The sequence below is a fragment of the Ursus americanus genome, chromosome 18 (genome assembly GCF_024610735.1).
Source record: "Ursus americanus isolate L20-20 chromosome 18, mUrsAme1.1.p, whole genome shotgun sequence".
NCBI lineage: Eukaryota > Metazoa > Chordata > Mammalia > Carnivora > Ursidae > Ursus > Ursus americanus.
In genome coordinates, this window is record NC_142144.1 from 44,394,994 (window position 1) to 44,402,021 (window position 7,028).

Genomic DNA, 7,028 nt, shown 5'->3' on the forward strand with positions numbered 1-7,028 from the left:
AGTCAAGTGCAGTATTTCTTTTTTAATCACACCCTCCCTCCAATAAAATTTTCCACATAGTTGGGAGAGGTATGAACACAGGTAAACTAAAAATTAATCTAGTTTTTGTTTGTTTTTTTTTTTTTTAAGATTTTATTTATTTATTTGACAGAGATAGAGACAGCCAGTGAGAGAGGGAACACAAGCAGGGGGAGTGGGAGAGGAAGAAGCAGGCTCATAGCGGAGGAGCCTGACGTGGGTCTCGATCCCATAACGCCGGGATCACGCCCTGAGCAGAAGGCAGACGCTTAACCGCTGTGCCACCCAGGCGCCCCTGTTTGTTTGTTTTTAAACTAACTCCCGACCGTGAGATCAAGTCGCGTGCCTCCACCAAGGCCAGCCAGGTGCCCCTAGCCTACTAACTTTAATAAATTTTCCTGTAAAATTTTTCTCTCTCTTTGGGTGACTTTATTTTTCAATGATGCTATAGTCCCAAAGTAGCATGATTTGAAATGAACACACAAAAATTTCAGCAAAATGCAAGACATTATCCTCTTTTCCTTTTTGAATAATGTTAAGTAATTGTAATATTAATTTTTGATGGCTTTCTTGTTTCTACAAACTTCTTGAGACCATTTCTTATGTTGTTCAATCTTTTGGAAACCTAATCCATATATAAGAAGGCACTACAGCCATTAGGATTGAAGTATGTTTATTGGACAAGGTTTTTTTATACTCAGATTTGATTATGAATACCTTTGAAGGCAGTGTGGCAGCATTATCTTGGATAAATTAAGACTCAAAAGAGATGCCGATAAGTGAGATAAGAAGGATGTGGAAACATGGGTAGATGGGTTGGCCAGAATATCTGAGCAGAGGAGTGAGGGCGCCTGGGTGTGATGCTCTCCTTTTTGTCACAATGAATGCCCCGAGGAGGTGAGGTTGTCCTGATGAATCCGTGAAAACCTCATTAGGAAGACTTCTTGATGGAATTTAGTGCTGTGATCCTGAGATTTTGAAGAATAGGCAGCTAGCTTTATTAGCCTCAAAGTAAAGTATCAGATCTTAGCTGAAACATGTCTCAATATTACAGCACTCATCAAATGTTTTATTTTCCACAATGGTTCTCAAGATCACTTTTGAGCTTAACACTCAAATTTGAAGCTTCTTAATTTAGGAGCATAAATATTGAGGCTCACCCCTAGATTCTGGTTCTCTGGTCCTAGGGCAAATCCCAGATGGGCACATAGTGCAGGGAGATTTTTCAGCCAAGGTAGAGACATCGTGATGTAATGGGGTGTAGAGGATATAGGAATATTAGGTGTTCCCACTCTGCGTCTTTCCTCTTCCTTCTCTGTTGTAGTCTTTTCAGGTTCCGGGAAGCCTGTGGCTGTCTGTTCCTACCTCATTTTTCACTTGGAAAACTTAACACATGACTGTGTATTTGGATCAAGCACCATGCTAAACACTTTATATACAGTATCTCAATCTTAAAGTCATGAGAGAAGTACTCTAATAATCCCTATTTATCAAAGGAATAAAATGAGATTTGAAGAAGTAAAGAAACTTGTCCAAGGACTACAGTTAGTAAGTTGACTGAGAGCTTCAGCGGCTGTCTGACATCAGAGCTACAGTCTTAGCCATACTGGGTATTGTCATGGTTAATGGAGGACAGTCATGTTGGAAATATCTGATTTTACCCTAAAATGAGGTGGTTTGGGTTTACTCCTGCAAATACAGCTCTTGGAAAAGAGTCCAACTGGGGTTTTTTCGTGTGGTGGTGGTGGTTGTGTGTGTGTGTGTGTGTGTGTGTTTGTGAAGTCCATAATACATAGATATGTTTGTTCATGTTTTAGCTCACTTTCTAGACTGGGGAATTCCCTAGGGTAGGATGTTTCTGTGATTCAGCCTGGTGTTTCTTTTCCTCTGTGGCCACCATAGCACCTTGTACATTGTGAGCGTTCAGCATATTTGTAGAATACATAAAAGGGAAGACTGAAGTTTGAGGAGCTACTGCCTATTCAGAATTTGAGTTGGTATGAGACCTAGTTTATTCTTTTTTTTTTTTTTTTTAAGATTTTTAAAACATTTATTTATTTGAGAGAAAGAGCACATGTGTGCACAGAGGAAGAGCGAGAGGGTAAGGCAGACTCCTTGCTGAGCAGAGAACCTGACGCAGGGCTTGATCCCAGGGCCTGGAGATCATGGCTTGAGCCGACGGCAGACAACGCTTAAACCAACTGAGCTACCCAGGTGTTCCTAGACCTAGTATATTTTTAAATGTATTTTCTCTATCGGGAAATTAATGCTTATAACATCTGTGTTTCTTAAACATTTCAGGTTTGCTTACTTGTTTTGAGGGCGAGTCAGGGTTGGAAATAATACCTAAATTGTAAAATGATGACCCCAGGGAAAGTATGGGAAAGGGACTATGGTGCTCCAGGAGGAGGTGCAAGTCTGCCCAGCCAGGGACTTCTACACATTCTGTTTCTGTTCTCCTTGGATAGAAAGGTCTTCTAAATGTGAATGTTAGGGATATGAACAGTTACTGTCTTTTCTCTTGGACTGTGTATAAGCTGGTCCTATGTCTATATAGTCTGTGTATCAGTAAGAATGAGACAGAAATGTAAAAAGAAGTTGAAATGTCTTTTGCCCTGTTTCTCAGGGGTCCCAGGTGACCTGGTATTGGTATACATTTATAAACACAAGATTTCACAGCTCTTCCCCTTTTTATGGAAATATTATGGTGTTAATAACCAGAAGAGTAACCTGGCCTCTTTGAATTTACTCTAAGTAATAAAATATTCCCTGCTTAGAGTTTATAGCTTGACTAATGTCGTTTTTTGAGTAAATCCAAGTCCTAAGAGAGTCATGCTAGAATATCAGGAAATTAAATAGTGTCTTAGTTCAGGCTGGTATAACACAATACCAGGGACTGGTAGGCTTATACACAACAGAAGGATATTCTTCATAGTTGTGGAGGCTGGACATCTGAGATCAGGGTTTCTACATGCTCTGGTTCTGGTAAGGGTCTTCAGGTTGCAGACTGCCAACTTTTTGTTGTGATCTCACGTAGTGAAGAGAGAGCAAGCCAATTCTCTGGCCTCTTTGTAGGGGGACACTAATCTCTTTCATGAGAGTCTCCTCTCATGACCTCATTATGAGGCTCTACCTCCAAATACCTGGGGATTCGATTTCTACATGTGAGGGAGGTGGGGGTTCAAACATCCCATCCATAATATACCATGTGGAGTTCTAGGGTGTATTTGAACAGCTATCTCTCTAACTCATATCAGACTCTCATCATATAAAAGTGTATTGTCATAATGGGTTTCTTCTTTTGAATGTCAGTCATGACCCAGTCAGGAGTTTGGGCATTTCATATGAGTTGTTGCTGATTTTCGTGATAATTCTGAAAGGTGCATATATCACCCTCCTTTTACAGATAGGAAAACCCAAGGCTTAAGGAGACAAGGAACCCATGATGGGAAAAAAATGTTTTAGCTTCTTTTATCATTGCTAAATAAAATGGAAACGAGAGTTCTCCATTTCCAGGCAGGTAATGGTAAATTATGTATTTGGTAACTAAAGTATGCTCAGGGGAATACATTTTGGGACCGGAAGTCAGATTATTCCCTTTGTGTCTTGTACCTGCACGTCCAAGAAATCAGAAAGCTCACAAGTTTAATGGAACCTAGTTCAGATTAAAGTCTTTATTTTTCTGCCTTCAGAGACAAGAGAACATTTGTCCTTTTGGTGGTAACATACACAGTTATCCTACTGCTTTCTGTGTATAGAAAATTACATCAGGGGGCGCCTGGGTGGCACAGTGGTTAAGCGTCTGCCTTCGGCTCAGGGCGTGATCCCGGCGTTGTGGGATCGAGCCGCACATCAGGCTCCTCCGCTATGAGCCTGCTTCTTCCTCTCCCACTCCCCCTGCTTGTGTTCCCTCTCTCGCTGGCTGTCTCTATCTCTGTCGAATAAATAAATAAAATCTTATAAAAAAAAAAAAGAAAGAAAATTACATCAGTAGCAGTTGTGGCTATTTCTGTTTTTAATGTTTTCTAATGGTCATGCATGCTATTGTACCTATAAGGAGTGCATAAGCCTGTGGATTAGTTGGAATAAATGCCTTCATTTGGCAGGTGAGAAACTTGGGTAGAGGAGAAGCGATTGGCTTGACGAATGTTGAGCACTTGCTGTGTGATTAGAATTGCAGACCTCCAGGTACCAGGCTGTAATTTAGAAACTGAGCAGGATCAGGTGAAATGATACTTGGAAATACATTTCGCAGTAGCACTCACTATCTAAATTGAAGTGCATAAAAATGGAAGGTATGGGTTTTTCTAAAATGCACAGTTATCTCAGGCTGGGTCTGATTACTTACCATTACCACCCTTCCAACCTTCAACATCACGTAATTTTGGTTCCCGGATTAGATTGCTAATGAATTATTATAGTACACAGAATAAGAGTGTTGGACTCTGTTCTCTAAGGTCTTGCTATTCTAAGTATGGCCCATGGATCAGCAGCACTGATATCACCTGGGAACTTGTTAGAAATGCAGTCACCCTGTGTCTCTGCCCTCCAACCTACTGAACCATAATCTGCATTTTTGTGGAATTACCATGTTGATGCATACGCACATTAAAATTTGAGAAGAAGTGCTCTCAGGCAGTGTTTCTCAAATTTGAACATGCTTAAGATGGGCCTGGAGAGCTTCTTAAAACACAGATTCCTGGGCTCAGAGATTGAGTCATTCGGTCTGGGATGTGTGCATTGGGAGTTGTCCTGCATACCTTGTAGCAGTGGTTGGATGGCCTCTGGTGCTGGGTTATTCCCACTCTCATTTGGATGGCTGAACTCAATGAAGTTAAGAAGCTGTGCAACCAGTTCTCTGGGTACTTTTTACCAAGGGCTGAGGGTGGAGTCCACAACAGTTTTACACTTACTTATTGAAAAGTTACCCTGCAAAGGACTAAGGTTGATGGGAAAGTGTTCCGTGGTCACTATGAGAAAGGAAGATCCATTTATATAGATAAATACATATATAAAGATAAATAGAACAGGGAAATAATAGTTGAACTGTTTCCTGGAAGCCACTGAATAGGTTGGCCAGAAACATTGCCCTCTTTCTTCATCAAAAAGGAAAAATTGTATATCTCAGCTTTTCTAAGATTCCACTTCCTTCTAAGAACTCTCCATAATTTCTCATCGCCACCCTTGCCAAGTACCACAAACAGTGATCAGAACTCAGCAGCCTACTTGGCCAGCCAGTCTTTCCTTTTTAAATTGATTAAGGCAGTTCTTTTGTTTAGAGGGTTGGCTGCTTACTACTTTGCCTCAAGGTGTTTTTCTGAGTTCATCCATTGAGAGCATAGGTACCTTTAAGGCTTATAAACGATTCTGTTGATCAGTGTGGTCAGGAAGTATTGAGCCCCACCCTTGTACAACAGTTGCTAAGTTCGCAGGGAGGTAGATGTTTGATGGGTTTTCATAGATCTCGAAATGAAAGCTCTTGGAGTTTAAATGTATTCTTGTTTGTATCATGAAATTTTTAGAAAAGCATTGGCCCTGGCAAATTCACACACACCCCCAAAGTAAAATTTTCCTACAGGATTTTTTTCCTGCCACATCTAAACCATTGTTCATCTTCTTTGGTTGACATTAAGTATTTGATATGTCCTAATGAAAGAAAAAGTTGCTTTACTGCTTGTGGGTGTGATACTCAGCAAACCTTACTTTTTTAAATTTAGAGGTGAAGCTTGGGTATGTGGTGTTTTGTTCATTTGCCCTTAATTTTCAATACCCTCCTATAATAATAAAAGGTAACTCATTCATAGATCGAAGAAGTGACCGCTAAGAGCAAAATTTTCTTATAGGACAGTTATCAGGATTTTAAAATTTGTGCTCCCTGGCAGTTTCTTTTGTTTTTACTTTCTGTGCTTTAGGAACAAAGAGTTGAAAGTTGGAAGGCTATTTTCTGGAAAATATGCCCTAGGAAAAAGGGGGGTTTAACGTTCATTTTAGGCATGGCGTGTATATGCACTTACTATATTGCAAGAAATTGTGGTATCACAGAGCCATCAGGTAATTCGAGAAGTTATAGTTGGAAGGGACTGTGGGATTAGAAGAAGAAAACCACTGCTTCACCAAGTATCCACTGTTAGCTGAGCGCTGTGGGAGGCACCTCACAATCCCATAAACTGACTTGTGTGTTCCCCTCTTACAGCTGAGGAGACAGGGCCTTAAATAAATCCCCAAGATTTATTTGCAGAGCTGAGATTTAAATTTGGATTTGAACATGGAGTCTGGAACCTACTCTCAGCATGTGCCTTATTTGGTTGAAAGCTAGGTAAAATAGATTTGAGTCCATGTGGCCATTAAAAATGAAAATGCCTCATGCCGACCTCAAGGTTTTAAAGTTTTGTTTTTTTTTTTTTTTAAAGATTTTTATTTATTTATGTGACAGAGAGACAGCCAGCGAGAGAGGGAACACAGCAGGGGGAGTGGGAGAGGAAGAAGCAGGCTCCCAGCGGAGGAGCCTGATGTGGGACTCGATCCCGGAACGCCAGGATCACGCCCTGAGCCGAAGGCAGACACTTTAACGACTGCGCTACCCAGGCGCCCCAAGGTTTTAAAGTTTTAAAAGTGTTCATAATCTTGTGAAATAGATAGGGCAGGTACTAATGTGCCCATTTACAGGTGGGATTGGGCTGGATAGGTAAGAATCTAAAACTCAGCCAGGGGGCGCCTGGGTAGCTCAGTTGGTTAAGCATCCAACTCTTGATTTCGGCTCCGGTCGAGATCTCGGAATCATGAGATTGAGCCCCACCTTGGGCTCCACACTCAGTGCAGAGTCTGCTTGGGATTCTCTCTCTCCCTCTCCCCCTGTTCCTCCCCCTCGGTGTGTGGGCGTTCCTTCTCTTAAAATGAATAAGTAAAATCTGAAAACAAAAAAACAAAAAACAAAACGAGTCTAAAACTCAGCCAGGTAGAAGTACTGGCTGAATTGAACAAGGTTGGTAAATGGCAGAGCCTCTGATCCA

At 41.1% G+C, this 7,028-nt stretch overlaps 1 long non-coding RNA gene across 25 annotated transcripts in view; it reads left to right on the forward strand.

The window, feature by feature from the left end:
- The window catches only part of LOC123781360 (uncharacterized), a 355,277-nt gene that overhangs the window by 4,103 nt on the left and 344,146 nt on the right, over positions 1 to 7,028 (forward strand). The gene's annotated exons all lie outside the window — the stretch shown is intronic.